A 17,585-nucleotide genomic window follows, 5' to 3' on the forward strand; every position below is an offset into this window, starting at 1 on the left:
TAGGGTTAATGGCCAGTCCCCACCATGGAACTACATAGACTAGAATGCACTGTGCTCCTGGCTATAACACCAGGACTGGCTGCAAGTGTTAGTCTCAAAAGACATGGTCACGTATCAGCTATGCGATTGCATTATTGCAACCCACACCCATCCCAACACACATCAAAGTGTACTGCAACATTTTTTATATTTTTTTAACGTAAGGTAGTCCAACTGCGTTCCCCGCCCCTCCCCGTCTGATCCTTTTCGTCATGTTCACATTACTGTGTGACATGCCCTGTAAATAAATACTCTTGGCAACGGTCCTGCTTCTAATATATGCTAATTGCCACTGGAGGGAAGAGGTTGGCTGGGAAATTCTTTTATTAGCACGTCCCTTCTCCCTGCAGCCCAATGGAGCTGCAGATATGTTTTTAGAAATGTATACAAGGTGCTTGCTAACTCAGGACTGTTTGCGACTAGAATGCAAGGTGGTTGACGTATTTGCTGGTCCTCTTCTCTGTCTAAAGTGAAACTGGCATGGGGTTTAGTTGGAAGAAGTGGTGGTTGTTGGTGTTTACTTGTAGTGTTTTTACTGTGTTGGTCCGAAACACTGTCCACTGCTGTATTCGTTGATCAGCTTGAATTGGCGGTGGTGTTGCCATCATCTTCAAAGAAGAACTACAAATTTCCCTTGTCAATAATACTAATTACTCCACCCTTGAATACCTTGAATCTGAACTCAAAAATCACGGTTCCCAACCCATTCGCCTTCACAACATATATAACCCTTCCGGCAATACTCACCCCTTCGTTGATTAGTTATCCAACATCCTTACACAATCCTCACTTTTCAAAATAACGCAGCTTGGCATAATTTCCAGCCAGTCACTGAAAGAGATGTCTTTGACATCATTGCTAAACTTAAACCCTCCTCCCACACTAAAGACCCTCTCCCTTCTAAACTCGTCCAAAACCTCAAACATATCATCACACCTGCCTGGACCTTGATCATTAACACCTCCCTTGCCACCGGCTGTGTCCCCACCTCCCTTCAACTGGGACAAATCACCCCCATTCTTAAAAACCCTACGGCTGACCCTAATGACCTCAACAACCTCCGCCCTATCTCCAACTTGCTCCTCCTCTCGAAAGCCCTTGAAAAATGTGTCCTCCTTCAGCTTGACAGACACATTGAACTTTATAACTTACTTGACCCCCTCCAATCAGGCTTCAGGAAAGGCTGCAGCACCGAAACCGCCATGCTTAACATTATAGATGACATCCACCACTCCCTCTACAATGGCGAATCTAGCCTATTGATCCTCCTCGATCTCTCCGTAGCGTTTGATACCGTTAACCACTCTGTTCTTCTCAAAGTCCTTAAAGAACGATTCGGCCTTAATGGCATGACTCATAATTGGTTTGTCTCATACCTGCAACACCGCGCTCAGCAAATTAAAATCCACAATTGCCTTTCTAACCCCTCCCCCATCTCTCTAGGAGTTCCACAAGGATCCATACTATCTCCCTCTCTCTTTAACCTCTTCATGGAACCTCTCACCCTCATTCTCAAACAAGCAGGGATTAACTATCACCTCTACGCTGGCGATACACAACTCTACCATAAGATAAAAACCCATGCTGACATCCTCCACCTCAACAACACCCTCATCAAAATTCAAGCCCGGTTCCACTCGAACCATCTCAAACTTAACCCAAAAAAACCTGAAATTATTCTTTTCTCCCCAAAAAACAACCAGCTCCCTATCCAAAAGTGGATCACAGACCTTAACGCCCTCAACTGCTCCTTGTCCCTAGCCACCTCAGTCAAATCCTTGGGCATCTCCCTTGACAACCGCCTAACTCTCAACGTACACATCAACAACTCTGCCAAAGGAGCCCTCTTTACCCTCGGTAAACTTAAGAAAATTAAGCCCTTCATCCCAATTGATGACTTTAAACTGGCAGTCCCGGAATTCCCAAAACCCACCTGGCACCTCTTAAATCTGTGCTCAACCTCGCGGCTAGGCTTATCACAGACTGCAAACGATTTGAACACATCTCTCCCGCCCTTAAATCCCTTAAATGGCTCCCCATTGAAGGCAGATCCACTTATAAAACAGCCTGCATTACACACAAAATCCTCCACCAAAACACACCGACATAACTCTCCAACACACTGACCAAAGCAGGCTGCACGCGATCGCTGAGAAGCTCCAACACCCTCCTACTTACCCCCCCCCTTCAGAAAAAGAATTCCACTCAGTCACGCTCCTTTTCAGGCAATGCCCCACTTATTTGGAATGCCCTCCCAAAAGACCTACGCTGTAACCAGTCCTACCCCAGCTTCAAAAAAGAACTCAAACTTCTTCTCTTTAATAAATACTGGGGTTTCTAATCACTCCCTGGTAGCCTCGCCCCTCTGCATCACCCCGACTAGCTGCTCCGCATATGACTTGTGACCTCCCGCCTGGCCAACTCCCTTTACTTCTATCTGATCACCTTACCTCCCCTCCTCATGACCCTCAGTTCTCTTGCATGTTTTCTTTTGTATACTTAAGTGAGGCTTCCTGCCAAACTGTGACCGCTATTTTGTATTAATCATAATGTCTAGCAATTTGTTTTTACTCTCTTATCTAGATATTATGTATTCTATGTGGACTTGCTCTTTTATTATTCCATTTTCTGTGCTTATACACACTGTACCTGTATGGAAACACCTTGTAAAGCGCTCTGATACTCCTGGGTCCAGCCAGCGCTATATAAAACTTCTTAAATAAATAAATACACTCCGGGTCAATATTACTGCAATGCTGGCCCACTCCTGAGGAATTGCGTTGGTCGCCAGTCTCATAACTCCCTTTACGCGGGGCATTGTGGAAAGACCGCATTGCTCAAGTTTATACGTGACACTGAAGCCTTTTGCAGTATGGTAGTTGATATGTCAAGTCAAGTCAGTCAAGTCATAGAATTTATATAGCGCACTACATACCCAGAGGGTCTCAAGGCGCTTAGAAAGGGGAGGAGGATTACTTGTCAAATATCCACGTTTTAAGTTGCTTTCTGAATGCTAGGTGGTTCTGGGTAAGGCGAAGGTGAGCGGGGAGTGAGTTCCATGTTTTAGCAGCCAGGTATGAGAAGGATCTGCCTCCCATGGTGGTCTTGTTGATGCGAGGTACCGTGGCGAGGGCTTGGCTGGAAGATCGTAGTTGGCGGGAGGGGGTGTAGAAGGACAGTCGTGAGTTGAGGCATTCTGGTCCGATGTCGTAGAGTGATTTGTGTGCGTGGGTTAGCAGTCGGAAAGTGATCCTCTTATTGACGGGTAGCCAATGGAGGTCTTTAAGGTGACCAGAGATGTGTTCGTTGCGTGGGATGTCTAATATGATCCTGGCTGAGGCGTTTTGGATTCGTTGGAGTTTCTTCTGGAGTTTAGCGGTAGTGCCTGCGTAGAGGGTGTTTCCGTAGTCCAGTCTGCTCGTGACCAGAGCATGGGTGACTGTTTTCCTTGTTTCGGTGGGGATCCAGCGAAATGTTTTTCTGAGCATGCAAAGAATGTTGAAGCAGGAAGAGGATACGGCGCTGACTTGTCTGTTCATTGAGAGTGAAGAATCCAGGATGACGCCTAGGTTCTGTGCGTGGTCTGTCGGGATGGGTGCTTTTCCGAGGGCTTCCGGCCACCAGGAGTCGTCCCATGCAGAGGGGGATGTACCTAAGATGAGGACTTCTGTTTTGTCTGAGTTCAGTTTCAGACGGCTTTGTTTCATCCATTCGGCAACTTCTTTCATTCCTTCGTGTAGGTTAGTTTTGGCGGTGCTGGGGTCATTGGTGAGAGAAAGGATTAGTTGAGTGTCATCCGCGTAAGAGATGATGTTGAGGTTGTGTTGGCGGGCGATGGCCGCGAGGGGGCTCATGTATACGTTGAAGAGGGTGGGGCTGAGTGAGGATCCTTGTGGTACGCCACAGATGACTTCAGTGGCCTCGGACTTGAATGGTGGGAGGCGGACTCTCTGGGTTCTTCCGGAGAGGAACGAGGTGATCCATTCAAGTGCTTTTCCTTGGATTCCGATGTTATTGAGGCGTTGTAAAAGGGTGCTGTGGCAGACTGTGTCGAATGCTGCAGAGAGGTCGAGGAGGATGAGGGCGACTGTGTCTCCATTGTCCAGTAGAGTTCGAATGTCGTCTGTTGCTGCGATGAGGGCGGTCTCAGTGCTGTGTTTTGCTCAGAAGCCCGATTGTGAGGAGTCGAGGGATTTGTTGGCTTCGAGGAAGGCGGCGAGCTGGTTGTTGACAGCTTTCTCGTTGACTTTGGCCGGGAATGGAAGGAGCGAGATGGGGCGGTAATTTTTGAGTTCGGTGGGGTCCGCTGTGGGTTTTTTCAGAAGGGCGGTGAGTTCAGCGTGTTTCCAGTCTTCCGGGAAGGTGGCGGAGTTGAAGGAGCAGTTGATGACATCTCGGAGGTGCGGTGCTATGACGGAGTCTGCTTTGTTGAAGATGTGGTGAGGACATGGGTCTGTGGGGGATCCTGAGTGGATGGAATTCATCAGGCGGATTGTGTCCTCAGTGGAGATTGGGTTCCAGTCATTAAGGGTGTTCACGGGGGGAGAATGTTCAGCAAATGGTAGGGTGGGTTGGTTTCCGGGTTGGTTGTCGAAGCTGTTGTGGATGTCTGCAATCTTGTTGTGGAAGAATGAGGCTAGGGAGTCGCAGAGGGCTTGGGAGGGGGTGATGTCGTTGGAGTTGGCCGAAGGGTTGGTGAATTCCTTGACGATGTTGAAAAGTTCCTTGCTGTTGTGGGCGTTGTTGTCAAGTCGATCCTTGAATGCTGTTTTCTTGGCCTTTCGGATTAGTTGGTGGTGAGTGCGGGTGGCGTTTTTGAAGGCGTCCTTGGTGCTAGTGGTTGGGTCTTTTTTCCAGGCCTTTTCAAGGGAGCGGCAGAGTTTCTTGGACTTCTTAAGATCATCGTTGAACCATGAGGCCTTTTTGCTGCCAGGTTTGCTTTGACGTTTTTTCAGTGGTGCTAAGGTGTCGGCGGTGTTGGATAACCATAGGGTGAAGTTGGCGGCGGCTTCGTTTGCGTTAGAAGAGTGGGCTGGGGCGTTTAGAAGGAGCGAGGCGGAGATCTGGTCCGTGGTGATTTTGTTCCAGTTTCTTTGCAGAGTTGGTTGGAGGTGGTTGGTGGGTTTCGGCTTGTTGTAGGTGAAGTGAACGCAGCTGTGGTCAGTCCAGAGGAGGTCCGTAGTGTGGCTGAAGGAGACATGATTGCTGGAGGTGAAGATGGGGTCGAGTGTGTGACCTGCGATGTGGGTGGGGGAAGTGACCAGTTGTTTAAGTCCGAGGTTGGCGAGGTTGTCTAAGAGGGTGGCGGTGTTGCGGTCGTTGATCTTTTCGAGGTGAAAGTTGAGGTCTCCCAGAAGGATGTAGTCTTTGGAGGGGAGCGCGTGTGGGGTGATGAAGTCCGTGATGTCTTCACTGAATTTTGCGCGGGGTCCTGGTGGTCTGTAGAGGAGGGTGCCTCTGAGTGTGGTCTTGGGGTCGATGTGGATCTGGAAGTGAAGGTGTTCGGAGTTAGCAAGGTTGGCGTCAGAGCTGGTTGAGATGCGGATTGATTTCTTATGGACGATAGCGATTCCTCCTCCTGTGTGGTCGGTGCGGTCCTTGCGTGTGATCTTATAGTCTTCAGGGATGGCAATGGTGATGTCTGGGGCGGAGGAAGCGTTCATCCAAGTTTCTGTTAGGAAGGCGACGTCTGGAGAGATGGTGTCTAGTAGATTCCATAGGTCAATGGCGTGTCTGTGGACCGATCGGGTGTTGAGAAGGATGCACTGTAGGTGGTTGGGGTCGAGAGTCTGTGGTGTGATCGTAGCGGAGATGTTGTCGGTGCCGCTGAATTTGCAGGAGTAGCAGGAGAAAGGTCCATGGGTGTGTCCAGGAGCGGCTTGGACGCAGTTGGGGGCGCGACCGGGGTTAAGGGCTAGGAGGGTGGCGGCATCGTAGGTAATGCGGGAGGGCTGGGAAGCGCGAGGGGCAGGGGGTCTGGCGCTGGGCGCGGTCCAGGCGCGGACGGGCGTGGACGGGCTTACCTTTGGCGCACCTTCGGCGCGGGTTGGGCGCGGACGCTGCGCGTGGACGCTGCGCGCGGGAGTAACTGTCATATATGGATGGTGGAGGGGGAGGGGCGAGGGCGTCTCAGCTGGGAGGCGGGGCAGGCACACGAGGACGACAACAACAAACAAAATGGAGGCGGAGGGGGGAGCAGGGCGGAGCGCTGGAGGCAAACGCGCAAATAACGTTGTAAGCAGCCCAATCCAAGAAAAACCCAGCGCTAATTAAACAAAGCGGTAACTGAAACACAGCGCTATTAATCAAAGCGGAAACTGAGCACACAGCAGGCGAGATGCAAATGCAGCTTTCTAGTCAATGCGCGTTGTAAGCAGCACAAACAGTGAAAACACAGCGCTAATTAATCAAAGCGGAGACTGAATCAAAAGCGGAAACTGAGCGCACAGCAGGCGAGATGAAAAGCAGCTTTCTTAGGCAAAACAGCGCTACAATACCATGTGTCTGCAGGGACACTGGGAGCGACCACTCGGCTCGTGGGAGAGGAGCGAGCCACGATGTGCTTAGGGTGAGGAGCGCTATTTCAGGACAGTGGGAGTGCGTCTCAGCTGGGAGGCGGGGCGGGCACACGAGGACGACAACAACAAACAAAATGGAGGCGGAGGGGGGAGCAGGGCGGAGCGCTGGAGGCAAACGCGCAAATAACGTTGTAAGCAGCCCAATCCAAGAAAAACCCAGCGCTAATTAAACAAAGCGGTAACTGAAACACAGCGCTATTAATCAAAGCGGAAACTGAGCACACAGCAGGCGAGATGCAAATACAGCTTTCTAGTCAATGCGCGTTGTAAGCAGCACAAACAGTGAAAACACAGCGCTAATTAATCAAAGCGGAGACTGAATCAAAAGCGGAAACTGAGCGCACAGCAGGCGAGATGAAAAGCAGCTTTCTTAGGCAAAGCAGCGCTACAATACCATGTGTCTGCAGGGACACTGGGAGCGACCACTCGGCTCGTGGGAGAGGAGCGAGTCATGCATGCAAAGCTTTCTTTCATTAACGCCTGAACATGTTGTATTTTTTTACTATTATTATTATAATCAGCTACCCCATGTAAGGTTTACTGGTACTGGTTTTTGATGTCATTATGGTTTCCAACATCCTAGAACATGTTTGGACTGTTAATGTGTGAGACCTCTCGAGAGCGAGTGTAGTGCCCTCTCCTTTGTAGAAACCTTTGGAAAATAAGAGTTAACCACTCTTTTTGATCTTTTAGTGACCTTATATTTCCACATACACTGGTTTATAGTTTTTTTTTAAGTTTAGAAAGCTTTATTGAAAGGAATATACCAAGTAAAACATCAGTACAAACTCACTAGCAATTAGAAAAAACAAGTTAAGATACAGAATAAAAGTGAAATCAAGAAAAAAATCCCAAAAGGGAATGGTTTATAGGTTTTAAGGCTTAGCTAGGATGCTGAAGGTTGTGAGGGAAACAATTTAATACCTTGAGGTTTGCTGCAGTTTCCTTGAGCAGGGATGTCCAAATTTGTTCCACAAGAGCCCGATCCATGCCAGATTTTCATGATAGCCATTGAATCTGTAACGGATTACTATATAACTTAACTGTATGGAAATGTATCCAATATTGGTATCCTGATAATCATGTTGGCTGGCCCACGTGGAGCAAATCCTGCCCTAGTGTGTAATTCATCTGCAGCAGATGGAGCTGCAGCATTTTTCATACATCAGGTCCGTGTTTCCACAGGAGAGGTGGTCGACAAAAGTGTCCTGTATCTCCGCCCCAGCACAGTACCCCTAACTTGTCCCTTGGTGATACTTGCAATAATTCTAATCGTTCAGGGTAGCATTCCAAACCCATCGTTCTTTTGCCCAGTCATATGCAAATCACGCTTGACCCTGCTCCAATAGCATCAGTCCATCCCGAACTTCCAGCCAGGTCTTCCCTTAATTGAAATGCAAGCACAGACTTACCGTGTACTCTGAAAGCTGCCTGTATTTTCTCCCCATCTCACATTTTCTACTTTTAACCATTGGCTCTTCCTACACTTCCTCGTTCACCTGCCTCTTGGTTTCATTCTCTGTCTCCTTCCACCCTGTCTGCAGGGTTGCTCTTGGACATTACAGTAGATGGTGCATGCCTCTGGCACCAAGAGCACAGCGTCTGGCTTTGCCCCTACCAAGAGCGAATGTCGACCAACTTCCAGGAAATGGGGCATATGTTCTTTCGGCTGAGTGTTCATCTTTGGACTCACTTTTTTTTTGTTTGTTTTATATAGCGCGAACTTGACCCAAAGCTATCTGAGCGCTTTACTTAAGCACCAGTTGAGTTGCAGACGGACACGTTCTTTTGTTAGGTGCAGGGAGATTAAGTGATTTACCCAGAATCGCAGGATATTGAGCGCCTCTGCCGAGACTCAAATGCCGTTCCCCAGCTTCGAGGTCGACTGATCTAGCCGTTATGCCACATCCTATCCGCCCTGCCAGCGTGTTCATTGATCGGCCTCCCCTCCTACCTTACTGCTGCGTAAATCGCATCCAGTCTGTCCCTCCTGTCCTCAGTGTTTCCCTCCGTTCATCACATGCAGCCTTGTCTCTCTTTGTTTGCACACTGTCTGGCCACTCATCACAGGCTCCTCCGGTCCTCTCCTCTGCGCAGTCGTCCTTTCTAAAACAGTGACTGTCACTCCCCTTTCCCACCTAGTTCTTCTTTTCATTAGTCCCTCCTCACCGCTTCTGCCTTCCTCACCAGAGAAAAAATGCATGGCGACCCCTTGAGGGTTGGAGCTATAGGAATACTTAAAGCACAGCATCCTTTACCCAGCGCACGGTCTTGACATAATTATGAGATTTGACTGCAGTCCTATCATTTTTCACTTAAGGAAAGGTAATGGGAAGAGTGTATAATTGATGCAACATTGGTATGTATAATCACCCATCTAAAATGGCAAAAACATTTTGGTGGGAAGAGGCCACGAGTTCTGTTTGGTGGCTTTTCTTTTTTTAGAGAAACTGTTGTTTGCTGAATAATAGGGATGAACCCTCATGTTCCCACAACAGAGGGACTGATTAGAAGAGGAATCTGAGGGTTGGGTGAAGGCCCAAAACCTGATAGGCTGTAGGAATGTGGGGCAGCCTCCACCATGAACTGCTCAATGGATATTCCTGCTCAGTGTTGACTGTCATTCAGTTGTGGCATAGCATGTTCCTCAACTTCTTTTTATTCTCTTGCAGCCTTAGGCCTTCTTGCTGCTCAGTCTGGATCATTCTTTTGTTTTAGGACCCGGATCCCCCAGCATGCTCCCCGCTCCCTCCTTATAACCTGACGACCCACATGAGAATCAACAACAGAGATTTGTGTGGGTGTAAAACGGCCATGTTTAATATTTTGACATTTCATAAACATGACAAGGCATTTCAAAATTCATTACATACAGTTATCAACACAATTTTATTCTGGACTTCCTGATCTTCTTCCGCCAGATTAAGATTCTAATCCTCCAGCACTAAGGGGGGTTTCCGGCTCCCCTCTTCCATGCCGTGCATCCACGCGAGGTGGAACCCACCTGCGCCCCATGAGGAGTGGGCCCCCAACCTCTGATCCTTGTCCGCCTTCTCCAGGGGCCCACCCTCCGACCACCAGGCTGACCAGGAACCCAGGAGGCTCGTAACCTGTCGCCCTAGCCTCCCCAGCCGGGGCCCTATTTCACAGCGGAGAGCTTACCGTCTCCCCCCTCAGTGCTAGCCTAGGGAGTACGCAAGGCGGACTCCCGTCCATTCCGTCGGTCAATTGTACTGTTCCAAGGTCTTTCTACCGCCACAAAGGTGATCCGGGCCCACAGGTCTGTCACCGTCCCCACCTGCGCTCTGCATGAAAGACCCTAATCCTCTAACCCAGCTCTATGTACCGATGCCCGATAACTGCACTCCATCATTGCGATACATCACCTCACCGGAAAATCCATTCGGTGCGTAATGTGACACCAGCAGCCCTTCACTGAGCCCACCTGGTCACCTCCAACCTTGTGATACCTCACCTCTCCGGAGACTGGAGACCATTCGGGTGGAATGTTACACAAGCGGCCCTACACTGAGCGCGACTTGGGCAATTCCTACTTGAGCCGCCTCACCGAGACATTCCAGGCTCTCGACTTCTTCCCGGGGCCGCCCGCCCCGACACAGGAACCCTGTTCCCTTCAGGCCTACCGGCCATACCACTCACCACTGCCATAGTCGCCTTGCAGCTTGTCGCATGAACGAGTGCCTCGTGCCACCACCACCTTCGCGGGCACACTACTGAACAGGAGAGAAATAGAAAAGTCAAGTATGGTCATTGGCAAATCATTAGCATTTCTGACACTACCATTCTGGCCAAATGGGTCTCATGCCACCAGCGCCCGACCTATTCCATTGTGCTGTCTGGTAAGCCTGCCTCTGCAGTTAGCGTTGCCCTACGTATCCTGCCCGAGAGGGCCGGGTATCCCAACACGCTCAGTCCCAGTCCCGCTAACACTACTCTGAACGGCTTGCTTTGGTACTGCTACAGACAGTCAACATACTACAAGTACAACCCCAGGCCTGTCCAACTCCTGCTGCGCGCCAGGGAAACTGTTATATACATTTCTATGGAAACGGACAGCCCGTTTTATCCTGTGTATTCCTGAGACAAACTAAGTGAGCCCGAGTGACTGTATAGTTTCCATGCTCTTGGGGATCAGGGCCGTCCTGTTCCGAGGATGCTAGAAACTAGGCGGAGATTCAAGAGACTCTGTGCGCTCGCTGATCCATATAGCCTAATGTATACGGAGGGGGTGCATGGAGGCTGTCTGCCTACAAAACCTAGTCTATGATATCCCAACCTGACGGACCCATCTAGGGTATATGGGAACTACACGCCAATTGAAGGCGGGGTCCTATGTTATCAGGCAAGGCGACCAGACCAGTGAAATCTAGCTACTTCTTATTTACCCGAATCTGGCCTACTTTCCAGGATGATAATTGACATATGGGGGGGGGGGGGGGTCTTGGAGTGAATTAATAACGCAGCTTATCATATGGTTTCCACTCCGGAATTAGCAGTACCGTGAACCGTATGTACACGATAAACAAACTATAAGCCACTGAGACTACTATGCAAGGTACCCACATGGCGCTATCCTCATTTGTCTTAAGTACTAGCAATAAACCTCTTTACTCGATGGTAAGGGAGCACTCCTGCCCTATTTAGATCACACAGAGCTGAACTTCAACTCTTGCACGTTCTGCCCCTACTAATCCCTTTGTTCATTAATAAATACCCACTGACAACCAATAAAGACTTGCCCCCCCACGACAGTCTGCTCCCATTAAGTTCCTCTATGGTCTTATTGTGGATCTGCAAACCATATGCACCTACCAACCAAACACAGCCGTCGGGAGCAAGATGTGAACAAACAATGGCCCTTAATTACATCCAGGTTTGATTACCGAAATTCTCATAGGTGCAGACACAAAGGTCACAGTAATTCAGTGGGGGTCCATTAAAATTGCTAAACCACAATTTTCGAAGAGATAAAACTCGTCAGCCTTTGCCTTGTAACACCTACGCCTCCGAGAGCCACTCCTCCGAGGACATTGTTCACGAAGCATAGTTTAGAATGATTGCAAATACTGGACATTTTTGCATTCACCCCCGGATGAAAACATTTCAGTTGCCCAACTAAAGAAAAGTAACGCAGTAAATTATGACACCTTTTTCTCCTGTAATAAAAGTAAGTCTTTCGGATTTTTGTCACACTAATCAAATAGCATATCGATTTTTGCACCATAGTGTGATGCATCAATTGCCCAGTACCCTTTTTGATGCATTATCCTGGAACCATGATAGGCTGATCCATTCGTGTTCTTATGGCACAGCAATAAAGATGCAACATTTCTCAAGACATACACACCGAACATTATGACGTCCTGGCACGTTACTGAGTTCCTAAATATCATCACTCATATTCTAGGTCATACTTGCATTTTACATCCTATACCAGGGATGACTTTATATGTGGCATATGTATTGTGCCCCTAGCTGGGCACCCTGTTAGCATACCACGGTATCTGTAGACTAGGAACTAGCCACCCTGCAGGCACCTTGGGGTTTGGGCATACAGATGAGGTAAGTGATGGCGCAACCGATGGAGTCCGCAAAATGTTAGCAGCTGAGGGTTAAAATTCCTTACATAATTCGTAACTACCTTCAAAACAATTGATAATGGAACAATTAAAGAAATTACATATTTTGTCTTTCAAACTCATGGGCAATTTCATAGACTCCATATATAACCAAAGTACGCTTCTCCATTTCCGTTTTGCACTTTTTCAACTACAATTGTCGATCTTTCAATCCCAAAGCCCCCAGAGTGACGAATTTCACGACATAAATTAAGGCCATTATTATACCTTTTACTTGATATTCAATGTGTAAAATGCATACATTTCATGTCTGATACCTAACTGTTTTGAAATACCGCTTCAGAATGCATTAGTGTCGTTTCTACGTGCTATAGATATCCACTATTACCATCAGGTAAAATCTTAGTATTAAGTTTATCCACCTTTAATGTCTGAAAGGCTGAGTCAGCATAGCAGAAAAGGAGACCCTTTATCGGCACATCACAGCATATCACATCACTAGCTCGTTTCACTGAGTCATCCTGCTACTTCTGTGGAGTACCACAGTACGAAGTCTCAAATTTGCAAAATTTGCCACGCACAACTATGCAAACTGTTATATTATGGCCATTATCACCAAAATTGCTGTGCGAAACCTCTTGGGATAACAATGGGTGACAGTGACAGATTGATATTATATTTGTACTATTTATAGCGACGAATCTTGCACTACGCCCTTTCAGGTCTCTGCTGCAGTGCCTAGAATATGGCGTTGTTGTAACTTGGCTCATTTCAAACACGCAGAAATGAAGCACCTCTTCCCTACCCACTTGTTGCTGCGGCCACCTGGGGACCAGGTGGTGCCAGATTGAACCACGACAGACGGACGAGGGGGAGGAGGGATGGAAGGAAGTACACTGAGTCCCCAACAAGCTGTGTGCTGTGGCAACACAATCCGCACAGAACGGTGTGTGTGCTTTGCACTGATTTCACAAGCGCTTCGGAGGAGGAAGGGGCCCGCAGCACTGGTTACTATCAAACACGTCTCCTTAGTTAACAATAGAGATATTAATCACTGCCTTGAAGGACCATGAGCTCACTAGTCCTATGAAGTACCTCGTAAACGGTGCTATATTTTATCTGAGATGGGACCCAGCAGTAGTAGGTTGAGTGCCTGCTGCCGAGATCTGAAAATACCTTGCTCATCACAAACCCTCGCAAATTGTTATTACAATAAATAATTGTATTCTAAATATAGAAATGATTAGAAAAACCTAGAAATTCTAGAATGTAGAGCAATTCTAATAAGTATATCCTGTATTTTCTCATTTTAGAACATGAAAGCCCCGCCCGTTTGGCCCTGCCCACGCACTCGCGGTATGCACTGTCTTCCCGCCATTTAACCACTATGATGGACGGCTCACTCAAGGGACCCCTGCGCCCTTCGGCGCGATTGCATAGTAACACACACGTGGTCGCTCGAACTAGTTGAAGCTCAAATTCCGTGACTCATTCATTAGCCCAAAAACAATCGTGAGCGTCGTCGGGGCTGGGCAGGTGTGCCTTCTTCCAAAATCTACCGAGGCACATCAGCTGTGATGCTGGATAGAGGCCTTTGCATCCTTGACTTTCACGAGCGCAATACCCGTGCTGTCCCTGTGACCAGGAGCTTCTTTCTCTTCATCTGCTGAACTGATCTTTCTCTGACCTTTTATACACACAAGAGGCATGTGAACTCGAAAGGAAGCCACACCATCCCAAGGCTCGAACCCTGGTCTCCCCTCCCGGATGTCTGGACATTTAAAGAAGCAGCCTTCGCTTAAGGCAGGAAACACGGAAGCCGATTCCGTTCGGGCAGGACCCGCCCGCAAATCTGACTGCAATTACACTTTGCCTGTACAGGGCCTTCTCTGTCGGGCCCTAAGTGGCCCGTGTTTAGTTTTCCCCGTCCGCCTATCGGCCAGGCGAGGCCACGAGACCGTCCTGGGGATGCGATGGGGGACACTGCCCGCCCACGTCGACCAGGAAGGAGCCCGTAGGCCCAGGAGCCCTGCCGGCAGCCGCAGACCACAGGAGCAGACTCCATACCATCGCCCGCCCCGGATACTCCTCCCGCAATCCGCGGCTGCACACAGGCCCCCCCGGCACCCCTGACTCCTTACCTGGCGAGATAGACGGCTGCAACCAGACGCACCTCTCCTCCTCGTCGCCTCCCACCACGCGCTTGGCTGGGTTGAATCGTCAACCCGATGAACCTCCGACCTCCAACTCCGGACGAGGGGATACGAGAAAGTTTAAAACTATACAAAGGGGCTGTAGGAGGGGGGACGCCTCTGGGAGGCCGCCACGATCCGGTGCAACAGAGGAAGGAGAGGCCGGGGTCCCTGCCCCTAGAACCTAAATAGGTCACCAGGCTCCGCCCTCTGTCTCACCGGAAGTGCGTCCTCCTGCCCCGGAAGTGATAAGCGGCCGGTCGCCGATTGGGGCAGACCGGCCGCCCCTATCTAGATCAGGTAGGGGGCGGGGGCCGGGGGGCCGGGCCGTAAGTGCGTGCTTGCCGATGCTCTGCTCGCGCTTGGCAGAAGGGGTGGCGTGGACCAAGCTCCCCATGGTCACATCCCCAGCTGCTCTGGATAGGCCTGATGTCTGTCTTTAGCTCGGGCTAAGCCTGCTACTTTGTCCTGCCTTGTGTGTATTCTTGGGCCCTCTGGCTTTGTTCCACAGAATTAGTGATTTATTTATTTGAAAAGTTTTATATAGCGCTGGCTAGACCTGAAGGTATCAGTGCTTTACAATAGATAGGACCATGCATCAGAACATTGTTACATAGTTACATCAGTTACTTATTAAAGCGTACACACGTCTTATGGGGAGTGGAAAGGTAGAGGGGAGAGAAGTAGACGGCAAGTGTTCAGTGTTCCACCAGTTTTGTTGTGAGAGTTGGGACTGAGCTGAGAACAGCATCTTCCCGGTGGGTGCTCTAGCTTTACTTACTACTTTTGACCTACTTGAATAAACGTTCACCTTAACTTTGATAATCACTAGGGGGCAGATTTACAATAACTGGTGCATCCCTGCATATCAGCAGGGATGCGCCAGTTATTGTGCGCCGCGGCTCCGCCATAATGGATGCGGCGCATCATGGGGCAAAAATGGCACAGATGCGTCGCGCATCTGTGCCGTAAAGGCGGCGCATTGCTGGAGTTGCGTCTCAAGAGCAACGCAGCTCCAGCAATGCTCTGGGGGCCCCTATCGGTACAATGCTGCATCAATCCTTACGCCTGCTTCAAGCAGGCGGAGGGTTTTGACGCAGCATCGGCTCAAAAGTGACTGAGTGAAATCTTGTAGATTTCACTCAGCCACTTTTAGGAGGCCTTCCTGCGCCGGAACGCCACCCCTGCTCAGGGACGCCTACTTCTGGCGCAGGGCTTTCAACGTGACGCATCTCCCTGATGCGTCATGTTGTAAATACCCTGCGCCATGTCGCCTCTTTTGTGCCGCTGCTGCATCACAAAAGTGACGCAACGGCGGCGTAAAAGAGGCGCAAGGGGCTTGTAAATCTGCCCGTAGGTCTTTAACAGTGCTTCATTTGTAAAAGAATGAGTGTTGCTCCCCAAATCTCTCCTCAGAAGCCCTTGGCTAGTGCAATAACATTTCGACACGCTGACTTCCAAGGCTGTGTGGTGTTAAACCCACCTCAAGCCTCTTTAATCCACTACCAGGAACTCCCTACTCACTTGCAGCCTTTTCCTTTCTCCCTTTGTTACTTTTTTCCGTTTCTCTCTTCGTCTGTGTTCCGGTTTGTGCGTTTTTCCCTCCATGGCTATCGTTAAATGTCTGATGTGGAAAGAATAAGCGCTGATACCCCAAAAAAATGCGCCGGTGGCTCCCACTGCCATCCACCAGCTCAAATTAAACCCTGGTTAAAGGAGTCCTGATGTGCAGAAAGAGGTAGAGGTTCTGTCTAAGGGCACAGTAGAGGAAAAGAATAGACAAGCAAGAAAAGATGACGAAACAGAAGAAAAGGTGCACTCCACCCGTGAAGCGGTGGGCAGCAGACTGCAGCTGATGTTACCAGCAGGTTGATGAAGAGGAAGCTGTGTAGGTTAATCTACCACTTCCTAGCTACAGTGGGTTTATTGGAATTATAGCTGCAGTTTCAAAGTGTTATTGCTAAGAGGATTAGAAATGGAATAGGCCTTGTAGAATCTAAGTAGTGTGCGTGAAGTAAGCTGGTAAAGAGTAGAGGATATTAGAGCTGTACTTTTTTCATTCGCTCATAGCAATGTACATTTTTTTTCTTTATTCTTGTCCTGATTTCTGGTCCGGTGTTAGGAAGTCTTTACAAATAAAACTTAAGTCACACACTCGCTGCTCTGTATGTGCACGGTGCAGCACAACTGTGAATCAAGATGGTATGTAGTGTCAGATGTCCTTTGTTCTAATCTTAACACACGTGAAGGAGCGTAAGTTACTATTCAAGCTCTGTGGTGTGGCCAGCATGTGCACAGGATCTGGTTTTTAGACAATGAAAGGAGCGTTGACTGTAATTTGCCAGCGTGCTTACTTGCTGTACTAGCCAGTTGTAACAAATCTTTACTTCTGATTGTGCTTAGTGGAAATGCTTTGTCATATACTGCCAAAACAACCAAATAAATCCCTTAGACGTGTCTTTTCAACACATCATAGGATATCTATTACACCTTCAAAAGTGTAATTTAGCCTATACGTCTATCAGACTATACCTTGCTGCCATTGCAGCATACTTATAAAATAGACATCTATCGCTTTTTATAGTACCAGCTATAAAAGCTTTCATGGAAGGACTCAAAAGAATAATTCCTCCCAGAACGCCACCTGCACCAGTGTGGAACCTAAACATTGTTCTCATAAGATTAATGGGACCTCCCTTTGAACCATTACATAAATGTGAATTGCAATTCCTAACCTGGAAAGTAGCTTTCCTAGTAGCAATTACACCTCTCAGAAGGGTTAGTAAACTAAAAGCATTTACCATTCAAGAACCTTTTTCTGCAAATTCATCATAACAAAGTGGTTCTTCGTACTAATCCTAAATTCCTTCCTAAAGTCATTTCACCATTCCATCTAAATCAATCAGTTGAGCTGCCCGTATTTTTTTCGCAGCCTCAAACAGTCTCAGAAAGAGCTCTACACACCTTAGATGTCAAAAGAGCATTACTGTACTATATCGAAAGGACACAAACTTTTCGTAGAACAAAACAACTTTTTGTGTCTTTTTCACCACCACATAAAGGCAACCCCATATCAAAATCAGGGATCGCTAGGTGGATTGTTAAATGCATACAAATATGCTACCAGAAAGCCAAACGTACTACATTAACAATTTCTCCAAAAACCCATTCAACAA

At 48.4% G+C, this 17,585-nt stretch overlaps 1 protein-coding gene across 1 annotated transcript in view; it reads left to right on the top strand.

The window, feature by feature from the left end:
- LOC147692601 (guanine nucleotide-binding protein G(i) subunit alpha-2) overlaps window positions 1–17,585 on the top strand; it is a 468,721-nt gene that overhangs the window by 335,060 nt on the left and 116,076 nt on the right. The gene's annotated exons all lie outside the window — the stretch shown is intronic.

The sequence above is a fragment of the Lissotriton vulgaris genome, chromosome 9, assembly GCF_964263255.1.
Source record: "Lissotriton vulgaris chromosome 9, aLisVul1.2, whole genome shotgun sequence".
NCBI classification, from domain to species: domain Eukaryota; kingdom Metazoa; phylum Chordata; class Amphibia; order Caudata; family Salamandridae; genus Lissotriton; species Lissotriton vulgaris.